General features: G+C 40.8%; 1 long non-coding RNA gene across 1 annotated transcript in view; it reads right to left on the reverse strand.

Moving 5' to 3' along the window:
- Window positions 1-315: 315 nt before the first annotated feature.
- Window positions 316-17,102, reverse strand: part of LOC136748852 (uncharacterized) — a 34,121-nt gene continuing 17,334 nt past the window's right edge. Inside the window, exon 2 of the long non-coding RNA XR_010816625.1 lies at window positions 316-735. This is a non-coding gene — a long non-coding RNA (uncharacterized LOC136748852). The remainder of the gene's footprint in view (window positions 736-17,102) is intronic.

Below are 17,102 nucleotides of genomic sequence, written 5' to 3' on the forward strand. Positions count from 1 at the left end.
ACATTACAAATACATTAATACATGAATAAAGGGACATATTCTGTGGCATGGTTTGTAATGGGAGATCTGTGAAAGTGAGAGAAGCACCAGAATCATTGCATCGGACTGCAAGAGCAGGGCAGGAGGGTGAAGGAGTGTGAAACGCAAACAAATAGACACGTTTTGTAGTCAATCAACCTTGGACTGGCTACCGAACGAGCTTACGGCTTACGACCACCTGCCCCTCCCGGATAACAGGCAACAGTGAAGTGTCACTATATATATATATATATATATACACACACACACACACACACACATATACAGCACCAGGTGTCTTTTGGAATGAACATTTTTAAATTTTTAAAGGTATTTAACACTCGTGCATTTCCACATATACAGGCCTTTAAAGAAAGAAAGAAAAAAACAGACAAGAAAAACTCCCAGCACTCCTGGCGAGCACTTTTCAGTTTCCATGACGAAAAGGGAAAGTTTTGTAGAGCAGGGAAACATTTCGGCTGAACCGTTCAATTTACAGCTGCTGCTGGAAATCACAGTGGAGATTCTGGAGGCCTTTTTACGAGATGCTTTTCAGCAGCTTCAAAAGAGCTCTGGCTGGAGTTCATTCTGTCCCAAGTTTAATAAGTTATCTTTCTGCGTTTTTCCTTTTATTGGTTTGCTGCGGCGCTGGAGAGTTGTCAGCGTCAAAGAGGCAGCCATCAGTCAATCCACAGAACACAAACACAGAGGCAGGGGCTGCTCGGGAAAGAAAAAATGGAGAGAAAAAAGATTGTGGAGGAAAGAAACAAACAAAAAGCTCACACTGTTATGAACGGGAATTCGGTAATTGAAAATTGTGAAAAGGCAGGGAGCCCAGGCTGCAGTGAAGGGTTTTACATTCCATACTAGAGTGAAAAAAATAACTTTGCCAGTGGTTCCATTAATGCAATTTTGTCGTCTTTTGTTGCTGCCAGTGTAGTGTCACCTCCAAGTATGTTACCTACTGTGTGTAAACGTTTCCTGTAGAAGACAACTTATTTAAAATCACAGAAGCTGCAATAATCTCCTCCCACATACTGATATTGTGAAAAAACATGCTACGCGACATTAACATTATTTGGCAACAAATTACTATTGATATAAACTGAACTGAAAAGTATTTGCAACAAATATCCCTTCATAATTGCATATCCATTAATTAATTATAGAAACAAAACACATACAGAAAGCACATCCTGGAATAAATCGGTTAAGAACGATAATTATTACTGCATCAATTTTGTTGTTGATTCATTGTGGCGTTTATTGTTTTTTTATAATCTGAGTTGATTTGTCATGGTTAGTGTGAGTCAATAGCAACAAAGGCAATGCTTTCATTCTGCCCCAACAACCTTATCCGACTGTACTGAGCTTTATACTTCAATGTGGGCTAAATGGAGGTAATCTTCCCGGAGCAACTAGCTCAGAAAGCGAATGTTGTAGTATTACGGTGTCAAAAGGAATAACATGCCAATTTCTGTTCCTAAAAGCCCATATTGTTGTTTTCCTACTTCATCAATACAATTGCCTCCCATTTCCGACGGCCCTGGGACAGCATTGTGCTGTGGCCAGAATGTTGTGTATAAAGATTTTATAAACTAAAACTGGAAGCCACTTAAAGGGAGAGGCTTGTCGCCTACTGGACACTTACTTTGTCTTGGAAGGATGTGATGCCATGACCTTCCACACACAAAACAGAGGACGTGGTCTTTGTACATAGATTACATAGATGTACAGGCATACACAACCCTCTGGACAGTAGATGTGTCACACTGGTTTATCATGTGTAAAAACAGAACACATACAAACACACACATTCACACATATAAGCAGGGCACATTTTAGGCCAGGACAATGTTACATCCGTATAGTTGTGGACACGTGGCTTCCATGCAACATCACTCATGAGAATGTGACAAATGATAGTTTAGGTCGTTATGTTTTAGAAAAGCAATCTTTAATGGACATCAAAAGGCGAACTCTCATCTCCCCCTTATCGAGTGCATTCTCGCTGCACCGATATCTATAAACAAAAAACGCAGTAAGTTATTGGAATAATAAACACAATGTTGACAGCAATATTATTCTGATTTTTTTTTCAATTTGATGGGAACAGGAGTGTCTATGTGACAATATACAATATTACAGACATCTATTATGAATCACAATGAAAGAATGCCAGCAAGGGGGTTTATTTTTATGTTCTTTGTTAATATTTTCATACAAATTGTGAATATATTCTATGTAAAACTGTGGCGAATAAGAACACATTAACTATGGATTCACATTTTTCATAGGTGATTCCTTATGACATACATCTAGCATTGTTCTTTGCTGAACAATTTCTGGCACCGTTTCTCTCTTTCTTTTTCCTCTCCCTTTCGCCCAATTTATGTCCACAAAAGCAACGCATCCTGTGGAAGCGTGTTATTCAATCACAGAAAACAACGGCGGCTTCACCGAAGAACAGCAGAGCAGCAGAAACGAGTACAGAGCTGTTGGACAATTTATCCAGGAACTTGAGAGGAACATTTTGTATAAAACAGCACTCAGTTTTTAATTAGCCGAGGCTGAGGTCAGAAGATCTTGTCAATCTAAGTATAATTACCGTATTTTATTAAACCCATTCAAAGAGAAGCACAGCACTCCCCTGCTGTTTTAATTCATGGTTAAAATCTGGTTTAGTTACCACCTATTGATGTGATTCAATTAAAACAACACGCTTACAGAAACGCTGGACTCAAAATTACATTCATTTTGTATATTTATTGTGAAAGTGCAATAAACACTTACTTTCATTCTTGGTTTTATTTGGTAATTTAGATCCATCACATCTAATGTATAAGGCTGTTATCTGGAATACATTGTTCCTCTTGTTTTCTTTGTACTATTTAGTGTTTCATAATTGCAAATTCAAATTTCCTACACAACACTGATCAGAACTCTTTAGGCTTCAGTACTGAGTAGACACTATAAATACACATTACATTTTTCCAAAGCAGAAACCGAAAAACAGAACAAAAACAACCCTTCAACTCTCAGACTCGATTGCTTTTGCTGCCACTCAATTTGTGCTCTTGCTGTCAAATCCTTCAGCAAGATGACCACCCAGAATCAACGGAGCTGGCAGGGAGATGAATGATTGGCAGACACACAGTGCTCATGCACAGATGGATGTGGGTCCATACTGAGCACATGATGTTGGAATATCCCACCAGCTGCAGTCGCTATACCTTGATGGCTTCCGCACTAGCTGTGTGAAGATCTGAGTGGCTGGTCGTGGGTCTTTTTTTGTTTTGTTTGTTTATCACTGATTGCTCTCCAGCAGCTGACAGATAAATGCACCCACTGGCCATGTTGACAAAGCATCACTTCTGTGTCATGATCTGAGGGTGTGTGTGTTTTGCTGTCGGCTGGTACCTGTACCGGGCCGCACTGCAATGGGGTTCGACTGTCCATAGGCAATGTTACGGATCAAAGCCGCTGAGAAGGAAGCAGTGTGCATTCTGGGAATGAGGGGATGTGCTTATTGACAGTGCTGTGAATAGAGCCACCATTCATTGCACTCTTGGATTATCTGAAGGCAGTGTTGAAAATTGAGCACTTCTGAATAACTTTCGTCCATTTGTGAACTCTCGCACACTAATCACATGATGCACACATGTGACACAAAGCCTTGGAAGATGAACTCCTTGCATTATCTTTTTCGATTGTCACACAGCACTCAGTGGCTGATGCATCCCCCCCCCCCCCCCCGCACCAAAAAGTAGACGACAGGGTGGCATTAGACTATCATCATTCACCATCAGGACCTTGAGTGAAAACGAGTGCAGGAAATTGGACAGCTTGAAGATGAGGCTACTTAGGTGTAAAACATGAACAAGGGGGATCCAATAGCACATAATGAGGAAATAACAAGAAAGCGGATGGATCAGACCGATGTGGAAATAAGAGCGTACAGATTGCTGCGGTAGTGACATGGCGAGGGAATGAAGGATGAGGTCGATTGAATGAGTTTTCACAGTGTGTATTTAAAAACAATGCCTTCAGCCCGGGGTGATATGGAATCGCCTTGTGGAAAAGAATATTTAATAAGAGCAAGGTTATCTTTACTGGAAGTGAGGACAACATCCCCCCCTTTTTATTTATTTTAGCATGTCGTTATCTTCTCCCTCGATTCCTTGATCTTATTAATTTATTGATTTCTGAATCACGTCCGAATCGCAGGGTCTTCACATCCTCACTGGGTTGAGTTTCGGATCTGAGTTCAATTTAAATAAAATGTTTGGTGGTTTTGTTTGGTTGTGTTCATTTCCCCTCAAGGATAAGAATGGCTGATAAAACTACAGGAATCCACAGGGGTCAACAAGTTAACGACAGCCATCCTTACGACTTCAGTAAATCAATGCTAATCCTTAGGTAGTAACAGTTTCTTTCCCCCCTTCACTCGTATGAGCAGTAGAGGAACTGACAACATCCTTCAGGCACCGCTGCATCTGCTTAACATAAAAACATCTTTTCATAAGTGTTCAAACTGTGATAAACTGTTAGATATGTTTTTCCATAGGAATACCACAGGAAAGTAATATTTGGACAGCGAGGGTCATGAGTCTCCTCTAACACAGTACCCTGGGACAAATAACCATCTAAACTGTGCAGGCTGTTCCCTATAACCTGCAAGAGTTGCACTTTTAATGATTTTAACCCACTTTGGAGGAAAAATGCACTAATAAAAATGAAATGTACGTTTGCTTTTATCCATCCCTTACAGAATAAATAAATAAATACATATTTTACATATATATATATATATATATATATATATATATATATATATATATATATATATATACACACACTCACCTAAAGGATTATTAGGAACACCATACTAATACTGTGTTTGACCCCCTTTCGCCTTCAGAACTGCCTTAATTCTACGTGGCATTGATTCAACAAGGTGCTGAAAGCATTCTTTAGAAATGTTGGCCCATATTGATAGGATAGCATCTTGCAGTTGATGGAGATTTGTGGGATGCACATCCAGGGCACGAAGCTCCCGTTCCACCACATCCCAAAGATGCTCTATTGGGTTGAGATCTGGTGACTGTGGGGGCCAGTTTAGTACAGTGAACTCATTGTCATGTTCAAGAAACCAATTTGAAATGATTCGAGCTTTGTGACATGGTGCATTATCCTGCTGGAAGTAGCCATCAGAGGATGGGTACATGGTGGTCATAAAGGGATGGACATGGTCAGAAACAATGCTCAGGTAGGCCGTGGCATTTAAACGATGCCCAATTGGCACTAAGGGGCCTAAAGTGTGCCAAGAAAACATCCCCCACACCATTACACCACCACCACCAGCCTGCACAGTGGTAACAAGGCATGATGGATCCATGTTCTCATTCTGTTTACGCCAAATTCTGACTCTACCATCTGAATGTCTCAACAGAAATCGAGACTCATCAGACCAGGCAACATTTTTCCAGTCTTCAACTGTCCAATTTTGGTGAGCTTGTGCAAATTGTAGCCTCTTTTTCCTATTTGTAGTGGAGATGAGTGGTACCCAGTGGGGTCTTCTGCTGTTGTAGCCCATCCGCCTCAAGGTTGTACGTGTTGTGGCTTCACAAATGGTTATTTCAGTCAAAGTTGCTCTTCTATCAGCTTGAATCAGTCGGCCCATTCTCCTCTGACCTCTAGCATCAACAAGGCATTTTCGCCCACAGGACTGCCGCATACTGGATGTTTTTCCCTTTTCACACCATTCTTTGTAAAACCTAGAAATGGTTGTGCGTGAAAATCCCAGTAACTGAGCAGATTGTGAAATACTCAGACCGGCCCGTCTGGCACCAACAACCATGCCACGCTCAAAATTGCTTAAATCACCTTTCTTTCCCATTCAGACATTCAGTTTGGAGTTCAGGAGATTGTCTTGACCAGGACCACACCCCTAAATGCATTGAAGCAACTGCCATGTGATTGGTTGGTTAGATAATTGCATTAATGAGAAATTGAACAGGTGTTCCTAATACAGTGGGGGAAAAAAGTATTTGATCCCCTGCTGATTTTGTACGTTTGCCCATTGACAAAGAAATGATCTGTCTATAATTTTAATGGTAGGTGTATTTTAGCAGTGAGAGACAGAATAACAACAAAAAAATCCAGAAAAAAACGCATTTCAAAAAAGTTATAAATTGATTTGCATGTTAATGAGGGAAATAAGTATTTGACCCCTTCGACTTAGTACTTGGTGGCAAAACCCTTATTGGCAATCACAGAGGTCAGACGTTTCTTGTAGTTGGCCACCAGGTTTGCACACATCTCAGGAGGGATTTTGTCCCACTCCTCTTTGCAGATCCTCTCCAAGTCATTCAGGTTGCGAGGCTGACGTTTGGCAACTCGAACCTTCAGCTCCCTCCACAGATTTTCTATGGGATTAAGGTCTGGAGACTGGCTAGGCCACTCCAGGACCTTAACGTGCTTCTTCTTGAGCCACTCCTTTGTTGCCTTGGCTGTGTGTTTTGGGTCATTGTCATGCTGGAATACCCATCCACGACCCATTTTCAATGCCCTGGCTGAGGGAAGGAGGTTCTCACCCAAGATTTGACGGTACATGGCCCCGTCCATCGTCCCTTTGATGCGGTGCAGTTGTCCTGTCCCCTTAGCAGAAAAACACCCCCAAAGCATAATGTTTCCACCTCCATGTTTGGCGGTGGGGATGGTGTTCTTGGGGTCATTCCTCCTCCTCCAAACACGGCAAGTTGAGTTGATGCCAAAGAGCTCGATTTTGGTCTCATCTGACCACAACACTTTCTCCCAGTTCTCCTCTGAATCATTCAGATGTTCATTGGCAAACGTCAGACGGGCCTGTACATGTGCTTTCTTGAGCAGGGGGACCTTGCGGGCGCTGCAGGATTTCAGTCCTTCACGGCGTAGTGTGTTACCAATTGTTTTCTTGGTGACTATGGTCCCAGCTGCCTTGAGGTCATTAACAAGATCCTCCCGTGTAGTTCTGGGCTGATTCCTCACTGTTCTCATGATCATTGAAACTGCACGAGGTGAGATCATGCATGGAGCCCCAGACCGAGGGAGACTGACAGTTATTTTGTGTTTCTTCCATTTGCGAATAATCGCACCAACTGTTGTCACCTTCTCACCAAGGTGCTTGGTGATGGTCTTGTAGCCCATTCCAGCCTTGTGTAGGTCTACAATCTTGTCCCTGACATCCTTGGACAGCTCTTTGGTCTTGGCCATGGTGGAGAGTTTGGAATCTGATTGATTGATTGCTTCTGTGGACAGGTGTCTTTTATATAGGTAACGAGCTGAGATTAGGAGCACTCGCTTTAAGAGAGTGCTCCTAATCTCAGCTCATTACCTGTATAAAAGACACCTGGGAGCCAGAAATCTTGATGATTGATAGGGGATCAAATACTTTTTTCCCTCACTGTAATCCTTTAGGTGAGTGTATGTATATATATATATATATATATATATATATATATATATATATATATATATATATATATATATATATATGTACAGTTCTAGACAATTAAAATATTACCTAATTCCGGCGCTTACTCAAGACACATCTTTTCAGACAGTACTTGTAATATTAGTCCTTTAATCCCTGCTAGATATCACTTCACAGATTGTTATTATGCTTCTTGCGTGTTTGATTGTTTTCCTCCTTGCTCCTTTCCTGTAGCCCTTGACTGTGACCCTACATCTTGACAGCACTTCCACCGTCCAGGATGTAGGACCTCACTTACTGTACTTGCCTGTGTAAATTGTAAATTTTGAAGTTGTAAAATGTATTATATTTTGAATTGCTATGTTTTATGTAAATGTAAATAAGGGCATCTGCCAAGAAATAATAATAATAATAATAATAATAATAATAATAATAATAATAATAATAATAATAATAATAATAATAATAATAATGTACAACTTGTAGAAAATCCTAAAACTTGGAAGCCCTGAAATGGAAGTATAGTTTGGTGAGATGCTTTCTCAGATGAAGCACTGTTTCAGACTATGGAGCAGACATACTGTGTAGACCAGTCATTTGACTTTAAAACAACGTTCAGCGAAGACTCAAGTGCCAGAAAGTATCAGGATCAGTATATTGTTCTACATCGGCATAAAACAGTGTGCAGTACCGTGTTAGAGTGGCCGATTAAAAATGTAGACGTACATGCCTGTAAAATCAGAACCACTTTGTCACATGGACAGATCAACGTGGAAATGTACTGACAGCCTGATATGCACACATGGTTCCTTTGTTCTTGAACATATTGTATTTATTCGTCTTGTAACCAGATAAGCTGTAAACCACAAGCCACCAAGTAAAGAGAAGAGAGGGGACAACGCAGGGATACACGCAGGAGGGGCGCGGACCCAGGTCTAGCCCACGGAGGAACTCAGGTGGATGTCAGGAGGAATTAACTGGAATGAGTTCAGTCAGGCATCTGCCCACCTTGTTCAGATTTGCAGGCACTTTTGCTGGATAAACAACGGATGGCAAATTGATCCGCTGACGATTCTTTACGTGAAATTCTTCCTACGTACCTGTAAAGATTTACAGCTCTTGAAGTTTGACAGACCATAGAGTTATTATCTTGAGGCAGCCTCAGGTAAAGACTTTTCTGGGGTTACATCACTAATCACAGACTTATTCACCATTTCTTCATCTTCAACAGCAATGTGGTCTCTCTAGTGGCCCGATGAAAATCAGTTATTTCAAATAACAAATTAAGACTTTCCTCCAACACCGATCAACTGGACGGGCGAGTCACAGAATGATACTCGAGCGAAGGAAGATGGGATTTAAGAATCTGGAAATCATCTCTAATGAGCTCTGCAATTAAGATGGGGCTTCATTATGCGTCAATCAGACAGACAGGCTGTGACTGAATAATCCCCGGACATATACATTGTACAAAACACTGGCAAACTATGAGTTAATACCATACGGCATTGCCCCAGTATATTGTTATCTGGCCAATATTGCAGGCCATTCGACGCACACTATCTGTCAGAGAACATCTTGAGAACTGGGATGTTCAGAAGAGGAATCACAGACGGTCAATAGGGTTTGCGGATGTGTTGAAATGTCCGGTTTATACTTCTTTATGTATATTTCTGTAGTCCCTGAAATGTGTATGTCAGTTTCACATACACATGAGTAAAGACTACTGAGCTGGCGCCCCATCATTTCAGATCGACTTACCTCGAGTAGTTAATGTCTGAATTCGTAATGCACTCAAGAAACCTGTTTGATGGAGAAGCAAAGCCAATTGATTTTTTTTCTTTATGCAAAGGCTCCTGCGACTTATTAGTTTGTAACGGCACACAGTATTGTAAAACCCCGGGGGTGATCTGATTACTAGCACCATGCCTGGATAAGAACCATGTGAGTTTTAATAAAATTAGAGTATTTTACAGCTCTGGGTAATCCCCGCAATAGTGCGGAGCACATGTCATGTAGAGATATCCTAGAATAGTCGCAGGCAGGTGTTTGATGTAACCCAGGGGGATTTCCCACTGCTACGACATGCCGTAATAAAACTCAGATATGGTTTATCTTAATCTGCCGGTAGACTGATCCAATTGACTCCCAGGTGACTTCACCTATTTCCAGTAATTTTCCGAAGGGTGTAAAGCCAGCATCCTATTTGACTGACTCCCATACTAAGTAAATGCTTGGAAATGGTTGATCCATTTAATACGGGTTTCAATTTGCCTATTAAGCAAAACCAGGAGTTGAAGACACTCCTTAACCCTTTCAGAAGTAACTCATCACCATCTAGACATCGCAGGCACATCTGTACGCACTGTGTTTATGGATTCTCCTGCTTTTAACACAACTCAATTACATTTATTACTGACCTGTCTGTGTGATCAGCAGATAAACCCCCTGCGTGTCAAGGTGAAAGGGTTTTAATCTGATGGATTGATTTCCAGTGCAGGGGTCCCTCAGTGTTGTGTCCTGTCCCTGGTTTTATTCTCAATTATGTAAATGAGATGAGCAATACTGGGGATTAAACCTTGATTAAATATGCAGAAGACGTGGCACGTCTGAAGGATGTATCCTTGCTGTATCTACAGTATGTTCACACTCTGACGTCTGGGTTGGCTGAACTATTCGTACAACCAAACAAAGAAAATAAATTTATTTTGGAGGGAGGTGAGCTTTAGGCTCAGACCCTCCCCTCTGTAAGCCCCTGAGGACAGAGGGACAAGAGGAACAAGTCTCTAATTTTAAACATCTAAGCGCTGTGCTGGAACACAATCTCAGGTCCTCTGATGCTGCTGAATATTTATGCAAAAAGACAAAACCATGACTCTCTGTTCTCAGGAAATGCAGAAGTTTTAAAGTCTGCAGGGACATTGTAGTGTGGGTCTATAGATCTCATTGAGAGCATTCTCTCTTTTAGTATCGCATCGTGGAACGGCAATCTCTCAGTAAAGAATAAAACAAAACTGGCAAGAGCTGTCAACCAGGCGCGCAGAATAATTGGCACCAAACAATTGAAACCATCAGATGTGTATCATCAAGCAGTCAGAGGCAAAGCTACACAAATCTCTAATGATGATCCACATCCGCTAAATGCTGCGTTTCAATTACTGCCATCAGGTCGGCATTTTAAAGTTTGCACGGAAACATGGCTATATAAAATAATGTATTCCCTGTGCAGCTGTAATCGTCAGTGATGGGACGAGATAAAGGGCTAAATACACAGACAGGCGACCTCTGCATGGGTCTGTGTCTGTCACTCGTGTAGGAGGGCGGTGGGGCGATAGGAATCTGTAGCTGGACAACCATGAGCTGCTGCTGGGTTATTTACTTTAACATGGACTTCTGTTTGTTTCATTATTTTTAATATTGTTTATTGATTGCTTATTTATTGATGCTGTGTGTTCAATATTGTGCCCTATTTAATGTAAAATAAAGCTATATTATAATTATTACCCTAAACACATAACTGACCTGAAAATGTCAGTTATGTGGGGGAGTGAATAAATTTCTAATGTTGTTGTGATTTTCTTTTATAATAAATGGGCAATAGATAAAAAATAGAAACATTTCCAAGCCTCCAAATTTAGTACAGAGGTTCAGGAGCGTCACACGGATCATTGCATAAGCAGGATGGGGTTTGCAGGTTTGGGTTCTGCTCAACCCACTCAGTGTGTCTGTATTCCACGTTTTCTGCTCATCTCTGTGGCTTTTGTGTCGTTTGGAGAATACATACTGTATGTCTGGTATGCAATATTGGTAATGTTTGTTGCCGAGATACGTTTGAGAACACTTCACTTAGAAACTTAATTAAATAATTAAATAATTGCTCTGCGTAGGTTCATGCTTCTTGTGCCTTGAGCGGGCATCACAGTCCTCACAACATATGCCTTTGTCCTTGCACTTGTTGCTAAGTAGGGACTATTATGTCTAATTAGTTTTCTTTTGGAAAGGTGGCACGAACTGAATGTCATGCTCCGGGAAGATTTATCGTCAAAGCTAATGGCTCCTGTTCCTTCCTTGTTTGGCCATAAATCCTTGCCATTATTAAGAAAATGTCATTGAAATAGGAAGCAAGGGAGCTTTTCTCATCCGTAGGGTGTGCCGCCCAATAAATTGTTTGGACAGTTCAATGCACAGCCCAAGTATGCAAGCTCCAATGACCTATCCCCAATATGCCAATAAATCCTATTTAATTATGTGCCACAACAGCCATTCCTAGATGCACTCTCACTTCATGTCCACAGGACAGTAACTCAGACGCGGCCTTCCCCCCGGATAATGCACTTTCAAGTGTCTGAGAGACTGGAGAGCAGAAAATTCAACAGCGAGAAAAAAAAAAAATGTTTACCTGACAACATGAATAACAACACCGACAAAGACGCAGTCTGAAACGTTTACTTAAGACTCATCTACTGTTCTCTATTAGTGTCATATTCCATCAGCCGGTGTATCTGATACCTCTCAAAACGGAGTGATGAATAAATAGCCTTATTAGAGCGCGGAGAAACAGAGGCAGAAAGATGCCCTTGAACTAAGAACACAGTGTTCAACTGCTCTGTGGCAAACGGTTGTTTCAGGGCTAATAAAGGCCAACTTAGTTCTCCTTCAAAGCCATCAGTTGCATAAAAATGATAACTGGAGTCTAGTGTTCAAACTGTAAGCTTTGTATCACACATATTTTGTTCTGTGTGCAGCTCTCTCTCCCTGGGAAATGTTTACTAGCATGTTTAAGCACCAATACCAGCCAGCCCACCCACATGCAGCCAATCAGCGGCACTGGTTTTGATGAGATGCCGCAGTGAGACGGCTTCATCGTTAATGCGCTGCTGTAACACCGCACAGATGTCACAGACTACGGATGTAACAATGTTCCCGGACTCGGGGGAAAAGGCCGCATCGAGCCCGGAGCGAATTTGGCGGAGTGCGAGTGAATTCAAATAACATCAACTCATGTAACTGTCAAAAGGGTTTTCACTCGAGCTCAGGAGACTGCATATGGGGTGCATATGTCCTCTGTCAGCGCATGGCAGTTGCCTCCCCCCGCCGCGGTCTCCCGTGGAAGAGCGGGTTATGTGCAGAAAACATCCAGAAAGTGTGTGCAGAAGCATTTTTCATTAAACCAACTAAAAAACGGACTCTGCGCTTTTATTGGAAGGGCTGCATTAATGCTCCTGACTCGAATAAAGAGCCGGGTTTGTAATTATTATTTAAAATCTACACACAAAGCTGTCACATTTCTTCTCTTCCAGTTTTTGCATCTCTCTGGTTACCATGCTAATGAGCGAGGAGTAGGGGCTGGGGGGGTAGACGTTCAGGGCACTGTCACTGAGCCAACAGGGCCGGTTTCTACAATATTTGAGGTGGAATAATAAGGAAGGATAAATGTCAACTTGCTTCTAAATAGCAGACGATGGATTCATTAATGGAGATAATAGGGAACCCAGGGCCCTGTTCCTATAATCCTAGAAATTACGTGACACTGCTGACAGAAAAACCGATACAGTAAGAAAAAAAAAGAAAAGAAAAGACGTGGCCGGGATTAAAAAACAGCCGAGATGTTCTTGTATTCGCAGCGAGTTCAATGCACTCTCCAGGATCCTGCGTGGTGCTGAGCGAGAGCTTGTTTTTGAAAAGGTGGTATTTTAGTAAATTAACCTCTGTAATCTTAGGTAAAAAATGAAAGAACAGGATTGTCTTTCTCGAGTGAAAGTGTAGGTCACAGCAGTACTTATCCTTGAGAACACTGAATTCTGCACCCGCCTGGGTTTATGTATTAGACAGGTTGGGTATTAGAAAGCTTATATATATATATATATATATATATATATATATATATATATATATATATATATATATATATATATATATATATATATATTTCCTGCCTTTCTTTTCGTTTTCTTTCTTGTGGAAACAGATTCAGAGTCTTACATCGAGTGATTACAAACCTTTGCCCCATGTAGGTTGCAGCTGCGAAAATTATTTTGCCTGACATTGAAAAGGATGAGGTAGAGGCAGCAAGAAGACAGTCTTGTAACCTCCAAAAACACACCAAGAACACGGCTTCTTTTCATTCAATACTTTCTATTTATTTATTTTAGGATAATCTAAATCACTCATGCTCTCTGTCTCTCTTTTCTAACATGTTCTTTCACCTGCCTGTCTAGATAAGGCTTGAACTACATTAAAGAAACACATGTCAAGAACTAGAAGTAAGCATGTCGCCTTCAGATTAGCCTTTAATTTCCAATCTCACGCTGAACACGAGGGGAATGTGAGACGGCATGGGATCCCTCCTGCAATTCATTGTTATATGCAAGCAGAAATTAATTACAGTAATGCTACATAGATGTGAACAATCAAATTCACCTTGACAGGAAAGTTAATGCATATGGGCTGAGGTAATGACCTTACAGGCTGTTTTCCCCATAGCGAATTGCCTGGATGAAACTTTGAGGTAATAAAAACGAATCCGGCCTCGGCGATATATTGAGAACCTCCTCAAAGTGTGGAGGTTGAAAAGGGGAAGAGAGAGATTAGAATGAGAGATTAATTAAAGAATGCAAACACACAAAAAAAACTATCCCTGAATATATACAGTCTGTCACCATCTAGTCAACGCCACATCAAGAACAGTTTCTGGGAAAAACTTGTGCTGAAAGCTGGGTTTTATAACCATCTAAGGAGACATAAGTTGAAGTCTCGGGGAAACCCAAACCCACAGGCTGTAAGGTGAGACGCCCAGCCCTAGCTAAGCTCAGGCCGCAGTTTTGGTGTTTAGTCGGGTTGCTCTGGAGTGATCTGTATTAGTACCATGTTGCTGGAGGCTCGTTGGCAGTTTCCTCGGAGCTTGAGGATTGAGAGCACGTCCACATGCCAGCGATTGCGGGGGGGGGGGGGGGGGGGGGTCACTGGCCGACAACCCACTAAGCAGTCAAACCAGGCACCAGCCAACTCCTTAATTGCCCAATTTTTCGACACCACACGTTTGTCAGCTGCTGAGTTTGGATTAGGACGGGCGGCCTCAGGGCCGGCCCTGACCAATTTGGTACCATAGGCAGGATTTTAGCTGGTGCCCCTTGCATCACAGCCAATTCCACCACCGATCATTGTGTTCATACACTCACACAGAAACTGCATAGCTTTATGTCTTTGAGATTTTCTAAATTTTAGAAACAAACAAAAAAAAAACATAAATTAAAAACAGCATTAAAGAAACAAGTGACATAAAACAAATTATAAATACAATATAAATAAGAGCATTGCATGAAACAAATATATTACAGACACCTTAGTGCAATATGCATAATGTAGTACTGTTCTACAACCTTACTCGCCTTGCCTTTCTTGCAGCAAACAAGTGACATAAAACGAATTATAAATAAGTGGATGGTTCGTGCAGCACACTTGAAAGAAAAAGTGTATTTCTCATGTATTGTTATAGGTAATGGAGGTTGATGAAAGAGTTAAATATCTGATCGTTCAAAAGGTGTGATCGTTGTGGGGCATCGGTAAGAACATTGCACAATTCTCATTCATTCCAAACAGGGTCCCTTTAATGCATCACTAGCACTGTATCCAAAACGCTGTCTTCAGTAATTGTAATATTATGTTTTAATGAATATGTATGTGTGGTTCTAGAAATAAACAACAATAACATAAATCAGTCATATAATAATCAAAATGACCAATAATCATGCAGAGAATAATAATACAAATATACACAGTTCTGACAGCAGAGCTAATACACTCAAATGACTTTACATGCAGCACAAATGCAAACCTACGGATCTATGCTATTTTACTACAGCTAAATCTTAAATCTTAAATCTTATAAACTTATAACCGTTATACATATCGATAATACACTGTCTTCAATTCAAAAACATGTAAACAATAGATAAAGGTAATAAATAATATATTATAAATCAACGCAGTTTGCATTACGACCGCTTGGTGACGTAGTAGATAATGACTCAGCTGGCTAACAGACTAGCATCGCTATTCTCAATATGTAGCGCAAATAACTTATACCAAACATGAACAAACGTGTCTACTTACACGCACACAATCATATAAATAATAAACAATAACTCTCCGTTTTCCAGACCTAAACTATAACTTTTCCAGCACCAACCTACACATAAACGCCAGGGTAACTTATTTTCAAAACTCATGATGTGTATTATCGGCAGTTCGGCGCTCCTATTGGCCGATTGTTAAGGGCCGGCAATGGAGCAAAAACAGATAAAAACGTAAAGTTAAGCGAGTCACTACAAAAGCAACTTCCACTGTCCTTTAAAACATTACAGGTCAGGTTATTCCCCAAACACCTGACTAGTCTTTCCAACATTCCCTGATGAGTTTAAGGTAAAAGTAACCGACATTAACTCTAGATAGCTATTTAAATGAGCGAACGTTACTGGTATCGTCCAAAGTAATCTGGGAGTAGTAACGCTGCTCCAACGGTAACTGTGCCATTAGATAAACTATTCATTCATCACATCACATCACCTCTGTCCTTATCCCGTTTGTCCTCCTCTTCTCTTCTTTTTCTTCCCTGGGCACCAGAGGGCTTTAGTCTTTCTGACATGGTTTGAAGTGGCTGCTGATGCTAATTGATCATATTTTGCGCTCAGTGTCCCTCACTGCTTCAAATAACTGAACTCGCCCCCCACAATCAGGTCAGTCTAACTATGAGATCGGTTGGGGGGGATTGATGCTCCGGCCTGAGCCACACTGCCTAATGAGCTATGTAGTTATGTTGTTGTGGGGGCTTTCGCTTTTTGGTAAAATTTCAAATTTATTGAATTAAAACAGTATTAGTAAAAAATTGTAAAAGTAAAAAGTAAAAGTGGATGGACGACACCCCTAGCATTTGCCTATTCCGCCTAAGCCACGGGCCGGCCCTGGGCGGCCTTGTCACTCACACGTCAGCGTGGAGAGCGCCCTCTCTCTCTCAGCCAACACACGATGCTGCCACGTTGTATGATGTTGTGGCAACGTTGTGTGTTAGCTGGGTAAGTGGAAACATCTTTGGATGATCCACTGCTGGTTGATATAATTAATATAATTAAAAAACTAAAAATAACATTAACATACTGTATATGCACAATGGTGTGGCAGACACTTAATTGACAGTTTGATCAAAATACGTATGTAAGGGCAGTACTGTACAGTCATGAAACTAGATTGGTTTCACTATTTGAATTGGCTTGCCTTGATTTTGATTATTAGCCGATATGTTTTGTCAATGTGATGCGGCCTCTGTTTGTTATAAACTTGAACAGCATCACATTGGTCACCACCAAATTACATTAATAAAACAAATAGAGCTATTAATAAATCGATGTGTCGAATGGCCTCCTCTCGTTTATAAACTTTCTTATAAATAACAAATACAGTACCAATAATTAAAAAACTGTTATAATTGTAATGTATGTATATTAATGTATATGATACGATATATGATATATCCACTTTGGTATACGATTTCTTTTTCTGTTATTTTTTAATTGAACGGCCCCTCATTGAAATCACGAAAGGAAAGTGTGAAAGG

Source organism: Amia ocellicauda, chromosome 4 (assembly GCF_036373705.1).
Source record: "Amia ocellicauda isolate fAmiCal2 chromosome 4, fAmiCal2.hap1, whole genome shotgun sequence".
Lineage (NCBI taxonomy): Eukaryota > Metazoa > Chordata > Actinopteri > Amiiformes > Amiidae > Amia > Amia ocellicauda.